This window comes from Coregonus clupeaformis, unplaced genomic scaffold (assembly GCF_020615455.1).
Source record: "Coregonus clupeaformis isolate EN_2021a unplaced genomic scaffold, ASM2061545v1 scaf0632, whole genome shotgun sequence".
NCBI classification, from domain to species: domain Eukaryota; kingdom Metazoa; phylum Chordata; class Actinopteri; order Salmoniformes; family Salmonidae; genus Coregonus; species Coregonus clupeaformis.
Window position 1 is genome coordinate 15,107 of NW_025534087.1, and position 17,733 is coordinate 32,839.

At 45.1% G+C, this 17,733-nt stretch overlaps 1 pseudogene; it reads left to right on the forward strand.

Annotated features, from left to right (window-relative positions):
• Positions 1-8,666: 8,666 nt before the first annotated feature.
• On the forward strand, positions 8,667-17,232 carry LOC123485253 (annotated as a pseudogene).
• The last annotated feature ends 501 nt before the right edge of the window (positions 17,233-17,733 follow it).

The following is a 17,733-nucleotide window of genomic DNA, read 5'->3' on the forward strand; positions in this document are numbered from 1 at the left end:
TCCTGGCCCTCACCATTTCCACCACTGCCCACTCCTGCTGGTCGGTCAGCACACGACCACCACCATGGGGTCTTCTGTCAATTCTGAGGGTAGAACATAGTATACTGTAAAAATATCATACTGGAAGAATACTGGAACAAGTTATGTGAATTTACATGCATTACAATGTTATTTACTGTAAATGTAATGGTAAAGCATAGTGCATATCCTTCATCCTTACCGGTTTTCTTGGAGAAAATGTTCTCATGATCTTATTGACAGTTGATCTTTTCAGATTGGGGTGAACTAATCTGGCAGCTTCTGCCATGGTAAGGTCTCTGTTTACCACATGGTCAACGACGATGGCCCTGACTTCATTAGACACAACAGTTCCCTGCCGTCTGTCTCCCTCTCTCTGATGTCCACCTCTTTGACCTCTCTGACCTCTTTAATGGGGCCCATGCCCTCCTCTCTGATTGGCCCCTTGTCCACGAGCTCTTTGATTTCTTCCTCTCTCTTGCTGTCTATCCTGCTCCATGTTGAAAGAAATGTTCATAAACATCCTTTTATATGGTGACCAATTGTGGTTCCCACTATGTGGAATCAATTAGCAATAATGAGCAGTCATTATGTATGGTTATCATGTATCATACATGTAATCTAGATGTTTATACTTTACAAACACATTTTATTTCTGTAGTTCTCAAAATCCTTATATAGTAGACAAACCAGTTTAAAATCTATAGTTTTACCAAACGGTTACGTGATTAACCATTAAGCGCAGTTAGATTAAGTGATGGTCAAATGTATTTAAACAAATGAGAAGAGAATCATATGAAAAGTATTGTGAGCATTGCATTGTGAAAGGCATTTACTTTATATGAAAGGTATTTCTAGATGAAACACTGATTAGGTTTGGTGAAAATGTTTCTGTGTGGTTTTGTGTTTTGTACTTAGTCAATTGAAAATGTGCTTCAAGTTTTGAAGAAAAAAGTAACAGCCTTTTTTAACGATCTGTGATGAGTTTTGTTCTAAGAGTTGTGAAATTTTACCACACACTTGTGAAAATAGTACCAAGACAACACTGGGGAACAGGTTGTCTGGAATCCAGTAACAGTGGAAATTGACCCCCTCCTCTCTCTCTGTGAGTTTTCAGTGCTCTGTACAGGCAGAAGTTAGTAAATATGAGACAATCTTTACTGAACTGATCGGGTCCATTGAGAGAATACTCACTGAGGTGAAAAGGTTGATTAGAGGCCAGGAGAAGACTGCAGTGAGACGGGTTAAAGGACTCCTGGAGCAACTGGAGCAGGAGATAGCTGAGCTGAGGAAGAGAAGCACTGAGCTGGAGCAGCTCTCACACACAGAGGATCACATCCATTTCCTCCAGGTAACTAAACTGCCTTGTTACATGTGATATGAAGTTGCATTTTTAATAGTGACAGAATTCCTAATGTCTCCTTAGCTGAAGACCAAAGAATAGTTGTCCCTCTGTAAGTGATATTCAAACACCCTCTCAAAGACAACATACATGTTCTTTCTTTTACTTATTGGGTTTTGTTGTTCATCAGTCAGACGTCCTCCAGCTGACATTGGATCTGAATACAGCTCATCCAGAACTCAGCTTGTCTGATGGAAACAGGAAGGTGACAGCCACTGATAAAGCTCAGCCCTATCCTGACTACTGGAGACAGCTGCTGTGTAGAGAGGGCCTGTCTGGAGTCTGCTACTGGGAGGTAGAGTGGAGCGGTGGATGGGTTGAAATAGCAGTGTCATATAGAGGGATCATCAGGAAAGGAAAGGTCCCAGAGTCTACATTTCTAGGTAACAGTCAGTCCTGGACTTTGGAGTGCTACCCCCCACTGTAGGTTTTGGCCCAATGCTAATAAAACAGAAATATCTGTCCCCTGGTCCTCCAGTGTAGGAGTGTACCTGGACCACAGGGCAGGAACTCTGTCCTTCTACAGTGTCTCTGATACAATGACCCTCCTCCACAGAGTTCAGACCACATTCACTCAGCCCCCTCTATCCTGGGTTTTGGATTGGTACAAAATCATATCTCAATAATTACCAGTAGACACAAATGATTTCAACCATTTCAGACATATTGATGGAGAGCTTCTAGGGTTATTAACAGTCTTCCAGTAGGCCTATGATCTGGTTCAATTCCCCTTTTTTAACGTTATTGTAAAAAAAAAATAATAATAATAATTAGACATAGCACATTGTTTGTAGCCTGGTCCCAGATCTGTTAGTGGTCTTGCTAAACAGATGGCATGATGGCACATACAGACTGACACTCAGGCTTCAGACTTTTACTGTCTACCTGATCACCTCTTGGCTGTTGCAATCCTCTGTAAATGTGTCTCTTTTTCTCTTGATGTAAACTGTAGTACTGGCAAACCAGTCAAATCAGAAACTGGGATCATTGTTGATCCATTTATGATCAGATGAGAATATTTAAATCCCCCATGTCCATGTGTGAATACAAACAATTCAGTTGTCTGAATCAATTACTGAATCAATGTGATCTTTCAATATAAAACTCATCATCGTGACATTGGAATTGCTCTGTTATTGAATTGATTGACACAATGAATCAGCTATTTCCAGTCATCTATGTAGCAGTATATCCACAGGGGGGAGGAAGTGCAGGGAGATGCCTCTGATATGACTGGGTGTCAGGTGGAAGGAGATCACAGAGCCTGGAACAGAGAAGAGAGGAAGACTGGGAAGAGAAAGAAGCATTCATTTGGTTCAAAGCGTCTCTTGTCTGTCTCTAATACACCAGTAGTGGGCAGGTACACCAGTAGGGTGTGTGTGTGTGTGTGTTTGTGTGTGTGTGTGTGTGTGTGTGTGTGTGTCTTTCTCGTGTGTGTGTGTGTGTGCTTACTGATGACTCTGGCGGGGGAGAAGGGTGTTTTCTCCATGGACAGGTAGCAGGAGGTGACACACTCCATGAGAGGGGCCAGCAGCAGCAGAGGTAGGATGCTGATGACGTTCATGGCACCGATGGGCAGGAGGAAGCTGTTCAGGTGCAGGTTAGAGTTCATGGTCTGAATGTAGTAACCTGATGGAATCTGTGGGAGAGGTCAGGGTAACAACAGATTCTAGGACAACTTTATGGAGCATAAATAAACATTATAGATTTGCCAGTTTTAACCCCAACATCTGAAAAATAATGTATTTGGACTTTCCACTGAAAACAAACAATGACCTGAAAATGTTATAAAAATCAATGAATGAATGGAACCATTTATTTGTCTCTGCAGTTTGAAGGAAGTTTCTAACTAGCATTAGCGCTATGAAGTCTATAGTAACTGCTAGCATGCCATAGATGTTATGGGTGGAAGATGGCACATTGATGCCATCTGTTGGTAAATGTTCATTACTGCAACTCCAGTGTTTTTACCGTGTACTGGAGATACCCGGATGTATTGCAATATACTGAACAAGACTGGTTACTCGCATCAATGCCTCTGCCTCGTTATTTAACATTCAAACATGGTGTCAGAGTCGGATAACTAACCATGCTTTCCGAAAATTAGAGTCACCTGTTCTGGTTTTAAAAAGCTTAGTTGAGTAAAACTTCTCCGGAATTGTCCTTAGCTAGATTGAGTTTGCTAGTTAGCTTCAGTGTTGTTAGCACCGTTTAGACATGGCAGCGAACATTCCCCCTCCCGCCGTTATGAAGCTCAGCGGAGTTGGAGCACAAACTGGGATACGTTTTAGAGGTGAATGGGAGGACTATGCACTAGCAACGGGACTTGGGAAAGGACGATGAGGTAGTGGCTGCCACTTTGAGGACTATAATGGGAGCAGAATGCCGAGCACGTATACAAACACAACCTGAACCTAACAGCAGCTCAGCAAGGTAACGCTACAGCTATTCTTGATGCTCTCGAACTTTACTTTAAGCCAGCAAAGAACGTTATCTACGAGCGTTATGTTTTCGGTTGTTGCAAACAGGAGGACGGGAGTCCATTGACAGCTTTGTCACTAAGCTAAGGGAAAAGGCAGCTACATGTGACTATGGTGCTTTAAGAGATGAACTGATCAGAGACAAGATAGTGCTTGGCATAACTGATGAGGGCACCCGCAGACGTTTGCTGAGAGACGTGACTTGACACTAGTCTTGGCAGTGGAGACATGCCGTGCAGCAGAGCTTACGGATATACAGATAAGGTCCATGGAGCTAGAAAGGCAACATATGGACAATGTCAATGCTACATTCAGGCAGCCAATAAAGAAATTCCCTTTTGCCACAGCTAATGCTAATACTACAGCCAACTCTGCAGACAACCCCAATGCATGCCGATATTGTGGCATTTCTCATGGACGAGGAAAAGAACACTGCCCAGCCTATGGAAAAATATGCAAATCCTGTGGTACAGCTAATCACTTCGCAAGGGCCTGCACATGAAAAGCAAGAGAAAGGAGGGTAAAGTGCACTCCATTGAAATAAACACAGATGAAGGAACAACAGCACAGAGGATGTATATGCTAGCGAGTGCATAGGGGCAGTAAGGGCAAAAGGAAAAAAAATGGTTTGTCACTCTGCTACGTAATAATAAACCCACAGCAATGCCAGCTAGATTCAGGGGCCACATGTAACGTTATGAGCCTTAAAGATAAAAGGAGGCTCGCGCCCAGAGACAAACTCACACAGAGTAGCACCAAGCTGAAACTGTATTCAGGCCAGTTCATGACCTCTTTAGGCCTGTTTGTGACAGAGTGTGTTTTACGTGGCCAGAAACACACTCTTGAGTTTGAAATAGTTGAGGCTAGTCAACAGCCATTACTGTCAGGTTCTACATGCGAGCGCCTTGGGCTTATTAACTTCACCATCCCAGCTGATCTTAACATTATAGACAAAGTCCAGGCTGGGCCCCTGAGCAAGGAGACTCTCCTAAGCAAGTACCATGATGTCTTCAACGCACTCGGTCGAGTCAGTTCCCGCGAAGTCCACTTTGAGTTGGATGCAGCAATCCAGCCTGTCCAGTGTGCACCTCGCAATGTACCAGTGGCCATGAAAGCAGCTACAAAGGCTCAGCTTGACAAATACGAAGCAGATGGCCACATCATATCCGTCACCGAGCCTACAGACTGGATAAGTAATATGGTCATCGTCAAGAAACCAGACAAGCTACGGATATGCATAGATCCTAAACACCTCAACCGGGCTCTGAGACGTTCACATTACATTATGCCCACGTTGGAGGATGTTCTTTACAAGCTCCCAAAGGCCAGAGTCTTCACGCTCGTGGACGCCAGAGATGCCTTCCTGCAGTGCAAGCTTGACGAGCCCAGCAGCTACATGACCACCTTTTGGACACCCTGGGGCAGGAAGAGGTGGTTGAAGCTCCCGTTTGGTGTCTCCGTGGCTCCAGAGGTGTATCAGCGGAAACAGCACGAGCTGTTGATGGGACTCAGCGGCGTGGAACCCATAGCAGATGACATCCTCGTAGTGGGCTGTGGGGACAGTGATGAGGAGGCAGAATGTGACCATGACGCCAAGCTGCTGGCCCTGATGGTCAGATGCAGACAGGTCAAGCTAAGGCTAAGCATAAAAAAGCTTCAGTTTAAAGTGCCAGAGGTTCGCTTTCATGGGCACATCTTGTCCTCCACCGGATTGAAGGCGGATCCAGAAAAAAGTGAAGGCTGTCTTGGATATGCCCCACCCATCTGACGTGAAGGCAGTGCAGCGCTTCGTCGGATTCGTCACCTACCTGGCCAAGTTCCTACCGCGGCTCTCTGAAGTGTGTGAACCACTAAGGAGGCTCATGGACAAGGACACCATCTGGCATTGGCTCCCAAAACATGACACAGCGGTGAGGGAAATAAAACAACTGGTCACCCAGACACCTGTACTGCGATACTACGATGTGTCAAAACCTGTCACGATTCAGAGTGACTCAAGCCAGTATGGACTGGGCTGTTGCCTCATGCAAGAGGGCCAGCCTGTGGCATTCGCCTCTAGGGCACTCACTCCAACAGAGCAGAACTATGCCCAGATAGAGAAGGAGTGCCTCAGCATTGTATTTGCATGCCAACGCTTCCACCACTACCTGTATGGGCGTGACAATATTACCGCAGAGACAGATCACAAGCCCCTTATTGCTATATTCAGCAAGCCTCTCCTGAATGCCCCGAAACGACTGCAGACCATGCTACTGGCCCTACAAAACTACAACCTCAAGGTGGTGTATAAGCCAGGGCCAGAGATGTATGTGAGTGACACGCTCAGCAGGGCTACTGCATCAGGCACTCACACACGCTCCATGCATGAACAACACGCAGTGTGCAGTTTACAAACAGAGCAAGTGGATGTTGAACACATCAACCAGGCTGACTACCTCAATGTTACGGACCAGCGCCTTATACAAATCAGACAGCACACAGACAGGGACGAGCAACTCCAGGCATTGAGGTCTGTGATTCTGATGGGCTGGCCCGACTGCAAGGAAGAAACTGCTTTAGCCACCAGAGAATATTGGCCAGTCAAAGAAGAGCTCAGTGTTCAAAACGGAGTAATATTCAAGGGTCAGAGAGTCGTTATTCCCGGTCCCTGCGCCCTGAGATGTTGGCGCGCGTGCACTCAAGTCACATAGGAGGTGAGGCCTGTTACAGACAAGCACGTGACACACTGTATTGGCCAGGAATGCAGAGTGAAATCAAAGACTATGTCAGTAAATGCACAATCTGCAATGAATATGCCATTGAGCAACAGAGAGAGACGATGATGTCCCACGAGCTACCAATGCGCCCCTGGCAGATAGTAAGTCTAGATCTCTTCCAGCACAGTGGCAAAGACTTTCTGCTGGTAGTTGATCATTACTCAGACTTCTGGGAGATTGACCTCCTCCCCGACCTCTCAGCAGAGACAACGATCAAACGCTGCAAGGCTCAGTTTGCCCGCTATGGCCAGCCAGATAGGGTAATTTCAGATAATGGACCCCAATTCTCCGGATGTGAGTTCAAAAATTTGCTGCAGAATGGGAATTCGAGCACGTCACTTCATCACCACGACACCCAAAAGCTAATGGGAAGGCTGAGTCGGCAGTCAAAATTGCAAATAACCTCTGCGAGAGGGCAAAGATGCCTGGAAAGCAATCCTGCAATGGCGCAATACCCGACAGAAGGCATGGATAGCAGCCCGGCCCAGCGCCTCATGGCACGGCGCGTTTAAAAGCAGCTCTGCCAGTAGCAAGCACTCTCCTGGAGCCAGTGTGTGGTGACAGACGTGCTGGTGAAGCTACGTCACAGAAGACAGGTCTCCAAGTTCATCTACGACAAATCAGCAAAAGACTTACCTGAGCTCAGGGTGGGTGAAACGGTGCGAATGAAGCCACTACCAGGGGACCGGACGGGCCTCTGGAGACTCGGATCCTGTGTACAGAAAGTGGCACCACGCTCCTACTTGGTCGAAGTGAATGGATCACTGTACCGTCGTAACAGGGTTGACCTTCGGATTGCTGAGCCAGCATCTACTCAGAACTCGGATGGTCATAGGGGTCGCATGACAAAGACGGAACCCCAGCAAGTCACATGGGGCCTGAGGCACTGGGCGAAGAGCCAGGGGATCACAGGTCGGCCACTCCCTCGCCCATCAATACTCCCCTTAGACAGTCAGGTGACACGCCTGTGCGGAGCCCGCAGTCCACGCAGACAAGCCCCCTGTCTTTTCACGCTGCGGGCGTCTGTCCCAGCCACCAAAAAAGACTCTAATCTGTAGGTTTCCCATTAGGGATTGTTGACAGACAGAGATAAAAGTGAAGAGAGTATCAAAATGTGTTAAGTGGTTAATAAGAAGAAAAAAAAATATATATACTAAACTGTTCATGTTGGAAATTACTACTAGGTTTGTTTTGTTAGTGAATTGACAGCTCCTGTCCTATTTTATAAAAGGGAAGATGTTATGGGTGGAAGATGGCACATTGATGCCATCTGTTGGTAAATGTTCATTACTGCAACTCCAGTGTTTTACCCGTGTACTTGAGATACCCGGATGTATTGCAATATACTGAACAAGACTGGTTACTCGCATCAATGCCTCTGCCTCGTTATTTAACATTCAAACAATAGACTTCCAGTCATTGCTCTAACGCTAGTTGACATCGGCTCCCAAAACTACTACAAACTTCCTTCATACAGGATGCAGAGACATTAAAATGGTGTCCATGAGCTCATCTGACTCTGGGGAAGTAGATAAAGGGCTTCACTGCCTAAATCCTGAAGTAAATCTTTAAATTGAGTTTTTAAGTGATTGCAATGATTAATTTTTACATGTACATTTACATTTTAATCATTTAGCAGACGCTCTTATCCAGAGCGACTTTCAATTAATGCAAAATGTGAACCACTATTTTTAAAAATGGTACAAAAAAGAGTATTTTGTATTTTGAAAATAAAAATACATTGGAGTGTAGTTCAGCCCAGTGTGATTAAAATGACAAAATACTCAGAAGTAGTTAAAATACATATTTCACATAGATGTAACATAAATACTAACCATCTCTGCCTGCTACCCAACACTCTGTCACATTTCCTTATCAAATAAACCACACCCCCTCTACATACAGAGTACACTGTCAAGTAGGAAGCCACTTCCTGTCCTCTGGTGTAGAGTTCCATGAAACACAAAGTAATCTTTGACACTGCCATTGATTAACCTACGGGAGAGAGAACCAAAATGGCAGAGAATCAGGACCTGTTCCATTGCTCCATCTGTCTGGATCCACTGAAGGATCCGGTGACTACTGCCTGTGGACACAGCTACTGTATGGGCTGTATTAAAGAAAGCTGGGATCAGGATCGTCTGAAAGGGGTCTATAGCTGTCCTCAGTGCAGAGAGACCTTCACTCCAAGGCCTAATCTGAGGAAAAATAACATGTTGGCTGAAGTGGTGGAGAAACTGAAGAAGACAGGACTCCAGGCTGCTCCCCCTCCTGCTCTGTGCTATGCTGGACCTGGAGATGTGGCGTGTGATGTCTGCACTGGGACAGAAAGCAGAAAGCCCTCATGTCCTGTCTGGTGTTTCTGGCCTCTTACTGTGAGACTCACCTCCAACCTCACTATGAATTTCCTGCTTTCAAGAAGCACAAGCTGGTCAAAGCCACCGCACAACTACAGGAGAAGATCTGCTCTCATCATGACAAACTGCTGGATGTTTACTGTCGTACTGATCAGCAGTGTATCTGTTATTTGTGTACAATGGATGAACATAAAGGCCATAATACAGTGTCAGCTGCAGCAGAGAGGACTGAGAAACAGGTAAGACCAGAACTACTTGTTGGTGACTGTCTGATAAACAAATAATTAAAGATACAGTAGGAACTAAGGCTGTTTGAATATGAGATCATTCAAATGATATCGATCCTCAGCAGAACAAATATGAACACAAACCTTCAGTATATTGGGTTTGCTCCAAATGTTTCACCATTTTCTAAAGTCAAACAACATTATCATTCTGAATGCCCTTTTATGAGTCCAAAGTTCAGTCTCAACCCCTTGATACATGTACGCCTACCATAAAAACTATAATCATTCACATAACAACATAATAAAGTAATTTCCACACAGACAGTTCCTCAACATTTTAATCCCTAACTTATATGTGCCCTATGTCACATTACTATACTATTGATCTACTGGACAAATAAAGCTTGATAGCTCATTGAAGAGTGATTCTCCACAGAGGCAGCTGGGGATGAGTCAGCAGAAGGTCCAGCAGAGATTCCAGGAGAGAGAGAAGGAGCTGAAGGAGCTCCAACAGGCTGTAAAGTCTCTCAAGGTGAGTATTGTTGACCAGAGGAGACATACCATTTCACATCTCTCCTCCAGTCAGAGAGAGGGAGAGACAGGCCTCTATCTAATCCCACTGACCCCACTGTTGGAAACAGGACCCCTTTCAGAGAACACACGGCTTAATGTAACTGACGGGATATGAACCCGGGTCTACTGCGGGAGAAACCAACATCTTGGGGGTTCGACCCCCAGGACCACCCATACGTAAAAATGTTTTCACACATGACTGTAAATCGCTTTGGATAAAAGTGTCTGCTAAATGGCATGTTATATATTATTAAGTTCCACCAAGAGGAGATTCCCTACTGGGCCGACACTGATTTTAAAGTCACAAGTGGGGCTACCTCATCACAAAACCATGAGTAACCATGAGTGACTCATGTCCGCTATACATTAACAGGGAGCTCTCTTTCTCTCACTCTCTCTCAATTCAATTAAATGGGCTTTATTGACATGGGAAACATATGTTACATTACCAAAGCAGGTTAAATAGATAATGAACGAAAGTGGAATCAATGATCAGAAATGAACAGTAAACGTTACACTCACAGACGTTTCAAAGTAATAGAGACATTTCAAATGTTATAATTCAAGTGAAAACAGAGTGAGTCAGACCGAGTTCTGGAGGTAAAATGGAAATGAATGAGGGAGAGTTAAGTGAGGTAGAAGGTGTAGTGAAGAGCTCAGAACCAGAGCCTGGCATCAATGGACATGATAAAGAAGAATCTGGTGCAGTAGGAGTTACATTGTTGTAGAAAGTGGATCCATACCTTTTGGCAGATCCATTTGTGGTTTCAGGGTGGGTGGGAAAGGAGTTGGATGCAGTTGAATCAGTGAAGGTAACCTGTAGTGGACTTGGGATATTTGTTTGTGTTTCTTCTGACCAGAGGGAGTGGGCGCTCCGTGTCACACAACTTGGGTCAAGATCTGTTTCTTGCTTTGCTCTTAGGAACAGGGCACCATTGAAAGGAGTGATTTCTGGGGTAATGTTAAGTGTGGAGGTGGAGCAATTGAAGATGAAGATTCCTGGTGTTTGTGATTCCCGCCGTTTGGTGCAACACAGATCCGGTGGTGAGCGTGGTGAAACAGAGGAGTCACTGTCAGTCCTTTTGAGTTTTGAGTCTTTACCCAACAAAGTAATGTTAGGATATATCAGTTATCCTGTTAGAACTTTGTGCCGAAATCCACTGTGCTGTTTCAGGTGCAGCGTTTATGGTCATGTTGCAGCAGTTTGTAGGAGGGAGATTCCAAGATGTGGGAAGTGTGCAGGAGGGCATGGGATAGAGGATTGTGTCGTTTCGGTGGATAAAGTTGTGTGTGTCAACTGTTGGGATGCCCATGTTGCTGGGGATCTGAAGTGTCCCGGTTGAGAGAGGCAGGTTGAGGTGGCTAGAGTCAGAGTAGTGCAGAAGGTGTCGTATGCTGAGGCAGTGAAGAAAGTAGAGGAGGATGGGTCAAGGGTGAGAGATCCTGAGAGGATCCCTGTGAGTAGTAGATCTGTGCCAGCACAGAGGGATAGGCCAACGAGTGATATATGCTTCAGTAAAGTTAGCTTCTTAGCATTCATAGCAATGGTTATCAACTGTACCGCACAAATGGAACGTAAATCACAGAAAATTGATGTTGTGGTGGCAGCTGCAGAGAAGTATTTGGGCATACAAGATTTGACTTCAGAAGAGTTACAGGGTGTGTTGAGTGGTGGTGTCCCGTCCTCCCAGGGTGTTGGCATGGTGCAGGAGCAGATAGGGTCAAAGTAGTGGAATGGGGTAGTGGGTATTTAATGAGTGTAGGGTTAGTTGGAAGGGTGTTTTTTAAAATTATTATAGTTTCCCCTTTTCCCATTTTGTATCAAAAGTATAATGGATTTATATTATAGTCCAGTTGGGGGCGGTAATGCAACATATTGGATACCAACCGCTGTTAAACTCCAAAGAAGAAGAACCGTTATATTATGGCTATGTACAGTGTCGTAAGGATGTCTCTGTCTCTCTCATTCCATCACTTTCGCGGTAGTTGGTTGTGTGGGTCTCTGGTTATGAATGGGGTGCTGACAGACAATCGTTGATGGATATTTATAGAGCTCTGATCAGGACGACAATTGATTATGGGTGTATAGTTTATGGAACAGCGGCAAAGACAGAATCCAGTATAAAGCTTTAAGGATATGTATTGGTGCATTTAAATCAACATCTGTATGTGCCTTACTGGTGGAGGACTATTGAATAGTTTATCATCTGGTACATCTAATAGGAGTTACCTGCTATTGGAGGTATTAATGTTATTATGGAGAATTGAGAGAATGGGTGTAGTAATGAGATTCTGCTGGGTCCCAGCATATTCGGGTGTTTAAAGGAATGAAATTGTAGACCAGTTAGCTAAAAGTTAAAGCAAGCAAGTTGAGGAACACTGCATTTGATGTTTTACAGTACTGTATTGTTTTTCATCAATATATTTCAGATTTTGTTCAATGATTCCACTGTGTCTGTAGTATTCTCTCTATTACTGCAGTACTTTTACAGGGATGTATTTACATGTAGTACCATAATGAAACATGTATCACCTGTTTTGTACTACAATATTTAATGATCGTACGAACAATGACACAGTGAAACTATCGGTTGCTTGTGTGTGGGTGATCTAAATTAACGTTTCATTGGTATTACACAATACATTTGTTTTTTTGAACCAATGATTGTGCAAGTGCAATATTTCTTTAAAGATATGAATGCACAATGCAATGTTTTGAACTTTGGACAGCCTGTGTTACAAGTGATGACCGTTTTCAGTTTTGTGTCTAGAGTTTTGAAAAATGACGTCAAGGTTCTGAAATTAATGCCAAAGTGATTGTAAAAAAACTGTAAGTGTATCCTTACTAAAGTAGTAATTGCTCAAAATTGCTAAATATAAAATGTTATAGTTCATTTGATCACTTACAACCATAAAATAACAATTCATAGCATAACAAACAATGAAACTGACATAAACCAAAAACACCATACATTTAGTTAATTATATAAAAAATAATATATATATTTAGATGGGTGACATTATCTGCCAAAGTAACACTCCCTTAACATATAAACAGACACTGGACACACTGAAAATGAGCTTTTTTTATATAAATCTGGTAGCTCTCAAAAGAGCCTTTGCTTTGCTGAGCAGTTAGTTTTCAGGAGTGTGCTGCCTGCCTGCCTTCAGAGGAGTCTGTCTGGGAATAATGTAAAGTTAATAAGTTATTGCCACGCTTTCACAGACGCCTAGTGTACATTTCCATGTGAGTCATTTAGCAGACGCTCTTATTCAGAACGACTAGGGTTAAGTGCCTAAATCTGTCGATGTACAAGGGTACAGATTTCTCACCTAGTCAGCTCGGGGATTCGAACCAGCCACCTTTAGATTACTGCCCAACGCTCTTAACCGCTAGATTAAGACGCTTTGGCCTCAGGTGTTCCAGCTCAGCCAATGTTCTTTGGCCGTTTTACAGCCTTCAGTGAATTTTGACTTGTTCTATTGTCCAGCCTACTAGGACTCAGGGGGCAGAGGCTGGGAGTAGAGCAGGGTCAAGTGGTGGTGGTACCAGGAGGGAGGAGAGTAGAGCAGGGTGAAGTGGTGGTGGTACCAGGAGGGAGGAGAGTAGAGCAGGGTCAAGTGGTGGTGGTACCAGGAGGGAGGAGAGTAGAGCAGGGTCAAGTGGTGGTGGTACCAGGAGGGAGGAGAGTAGAGCAGGGTCAAGTGGTGGTGGTACCAGGAGGGAGGAGAGTAGGGCAGGGTCAAGTGGTGGTGGTACCAGGAGGGAGGAGAGTAGAGCAGGTTCAAGTGGTGGTGGTACCAGGAAGGAGGAGAGTAGAGCAGGGTCAAGTGGTGGTGGTACCAGGAGGGAGGAGAGTAGAGCAGGGTCAAGTGGTGGTGGTACCAGGAAGGAGGAGAGTAGAGCAGGGTCAAGTGGTGGTGGTACCAGGAAGGAGGAGAGTAGAGCAGGGTCAAGTGGTGGTGGTACCAGGAGGGAGGAGAGTAGAGCAGGGTCAAGTGGTGGTGGTACCAGGAAGGAGGAGAGTAGAGCAGGGTCAAGTGGTGGTGCGCAGGCCGTGGAGAAAGCGGTGGTGGGGAGGGTTGCAGCTGGGCTACATCAGCTGAGGCAGGTTTCTGTAGTAACAGAGACTCCGGTGGGCGAAGGATTGGTGGGCTCATCCCAGGAAATATTGCCTGTCATTGGGGAAGAGGCACTGATCAGGGGGAAGTGCAGGCGGGCACAGACTGGGGAGGAGGAGGAACGGTACCGAGCCAATGGTGGAGGAGGAAGAGGGGGAGGTGAGTCTGCGGGAGAGGAGGACAAGGCGGTCTCGTTTTCAGACGGCTCATTGGATCCAGAGCTGACAGCCAGTCAGGCTGAGGGGCCCAGTATATACGCTGAGAGAACTTTCTAGGTTCCTGATGGAGACTAAAGGGGAAAAGGAAGGTTCTGCTGGAGTCTTATTTGATTGATCCTGGAAGGTTTGTAAGGTCAGTACAACACGTGATGAAGAATGAGGGGTTTAGTGTCCTCTCACCCAGGAAGTGGTATAGGCTGAGAAAATGGGTCATGGTTTCTTAAGGGCATGTCTTCAGAATCTGCTTAAATGGATGTTTTTTTCTGGCATGGTGGCTTTATGGGCTTCTCTACTGGTTTCTGATTGTGGTGATTTCCCTCCCACCTCTTATGGAGATTTCACGGTTAGAATTCCTTAACATGAACGGCAGCAGAGACTGGGGGAATATGTCAAACAAAAATATTTAAACGTGATTTTTTTGCAAGAGACACACAGTGATGTGATTAATTAAGTGTATTGGGGGTCTGGTGTAAGGGGGCGCAGGTGCTGAGCCATGGCACAAATCTTAGTGCAGGGGTAGCAAAAGAGATGTGTAAGGGTAGGTTGTTAGTGGTTAGAGCCAAAATCAATGACCTTGTCTTTGCTTTCCAAAATGTGTCTGCACCTAGTACAGGGCTCAGTTCTCTGTTTCACCAGGGCCCAGGCAGGTGTCCTATTGGAAATTCCATGTAAAGCTCTTCCAAGATGTCACTTTTTGCTCAAGCTTTCAAAGCTTTTGGGAGAGGTGGGGACAGCAGAAGGGGGAGTAACTTCTGTTGTGGGGGAGAGGAGGGAGCCTGATGGGTGGGTAACTTCTGTTGTGGGGAGATGAGGGAGCCTGATGGGTGGGTAACTTCTGTTGTGGGGGAGATGAGGGAGCCTGATGGGTGGGTAAATTCTGTTGTGGGGAGATTAGGGAGCCTGATGGGCGGGTAACTTCTGTTGTGGGGAGATGAGGGAGCCTGATGGGTGGGTAACTTCTGTTGTGGGGGAGATGAGGGAGCCTGATGGGTGGGTAGCTTCTGTTGTGGGGGAGATGAGGGAGCCTGATGGGTGGGTAACTTCTGTTGTGGGGAGATGAGGGAGACTGATGGGTGGGTCACTTCTGTTGTGGGGAGATGAGGGAGCCTGATGGGTGGGTAACTTCTGTTGTGGGTAGATGAGGGGAGCCTGATGGGTGGGTAACTTCTGTTGTGGGGGAGATGCGGCTGTGGAGTTGTACTCTGATTTATAGAGGGCAGAACTCTGTGATCCTGGGTGTTCTCAGGTTCTGCTCACAGACCTTTCCAAACTCTCTCTGTCACAGAGAAATCAAATTGACATTTCCTTGGCCTTTCACAAACTATCAGCTGCCGTCTCTCAGACGGTCTGCCTCTGATTTTTTTTAGAAGGTCTGGGAAATTATGGATGTACGGTTGTAATGTGGTGCTGGATAGTAGATTGTCCTGTGGTGTTGGGTACTGGATAATGTGATTGTGTGGAGGTTGTGGTGGCACGCACTGTGTTTTTAGGAGTGGGGGTGTTAGTGTAATGAGGATGGCTCATTAAAGTAAGACAAGTCAGTCTCTCTCTCTCTCTCTCTCTTAACAGCGCTCTGCACAGGCAGCAGTGGTGGACAGTGATAAGATCTTTACCGAGCTGATCCGCTCCATTGAGAGAAGGCGCTCTGAGGTGAAGGAGCTGATCAGAGCCCAAGTGAAGGCTCAAGTGAGTCAAGCTGAAGGACTCCTGGAGCAACTGGAGCAGGAGATAGCTGAGCTGAGGAAGAGAAGCACTGAGCTGGAGCAGCTCTCACACACAGAGGATCACATCCATTTCCTCCAGGTAACTCAACTGCCTTGATACATATGATATGAAATTAAAACTCTCAATCATTTGGTTCTGCTCCCTCTCACTCTCTCTCTCTCTCTCTCTCTCCCTATCTCTCTCTCTCTCTCTCTCTCAGGGTTATCAGTCTCTCTCCAGTACCAGTGTATCTTCAGACTTACCCAGCATCGTTGTCAGTCCTCTTCAGTACTTTGGAGATGTGAGTAAGACTGTGTCTGAACTGAGAGAGAAACTAGAAGACGTCCTTAAAGGAGAATGGACCAAGATCTCCACTACAGGTGTGTTGAAAATAATAAGAACATCAACTTTAGACCATTGAAAGTTCCCTACTAGTCATATACATGTGGAATATGGTGTGATGATAACATTCCCTCTCTCTGTGAATGTGTTTGTGTGTCTGTAGTGAATATAGTGGAGGTTGTACTGCCTCCAGAGCCCAAGACCAGAGAACAGTTCTTACAATGTGAGTCTCTTTATTCTGAAGTAACTAACAGTCCCTTTTACTGACACTCCTAACAATCCCTCTAGAAATATATAGCAATAGTAGATCTAATCAAAGACTGGGTATCTATCTGACTCCTCATATTTCTCTGATTTGATCTCTGCTGTGCTCTAATCAAAGACAGGGTAGATACAGTATCTGACTTAACTTATTGTTCTAACTCCCCTCATTGGTCTCTGCTCTGCTCTTCTCCCAGATTCCTGTCAGCTCACACTGGACCCAAACACAGCACACACACGCCTCTCTCTGTCTGAAGGGAACAGAAAGGTGAAACGTACAGGCCAAGTCCAACCATATCCTGTTCATCCAGACAGATTCACAAACTACTTGATTGTTTTATGTAGAGATGGTCTGTCTGGACGCTGTTACTGGGAGGTGGAGTGGAGTGGGGGGGGGTTTGTTACAGCAGTCTCATATAAAGACATCAGCAGAACAGAGACAGATGGTGCATTTGGATACAATAACAAGTCCTGGAGTTTACTGTGTTATAGAGGTGGTTATTTGTTCATACACAATAGTGTTAGGACTAAAGTATCAGGCCCTCAGTCCTCCAGAGTAGGAGTGTACCTGGATCACAAGGCAGGTACTCTGTCCTTCTACAGTGTCTCTGACACAATGACCCTCCTCCACAGAGTCCAGACCACATTCACTCAGCCTCTCTATCCTGGGGTTTCTCTCAATGGTACTGCTGAGCTAGTTAAACTGTAGTAGGGTCCACATAGATACTAGTCATGCTGGTGTAGTCTATAGCTGAGCTGGTTAAACTGTAGTAGGGTCCACATAGATACTAGTTATGCTGGTTGTGATGGTCCCCAGATGTGATGATTCATTCTGCTCTGTTTTTATGTACAATGATTTGATTGATTTGATCTTCAGAAGATGTTATGAATTACAATTCAATGCATTCATATTTTTTTAAGTGCAATATTTTAATCTTATATATTCACATTAATCATGATGTATGCTGTTAATGTATGTTGGTTGTCATTCAGAACCATTGAAATGTTTTCTCAATTGGTTCTCTGTCTCCATGTCATTTTTCTCAGTATCATGGAACAGGTAGTGTTACTTACTTGCTAATTTAACTATTTGGGCCGGTATTCCCGGACACAGATGAAGCCTAGTCCTAGACTAAAAAGCATGTTCAATGGAGATGTCCGGGAAACCGGCCCTAAGTTTGGCATCTTTTATTCTCCCATCCTGCTCAGTCAAGCAACATTAAACCTGTCCAGCTGGTGATGCTATTAACCAAACAATAAAAACATCAGCTAT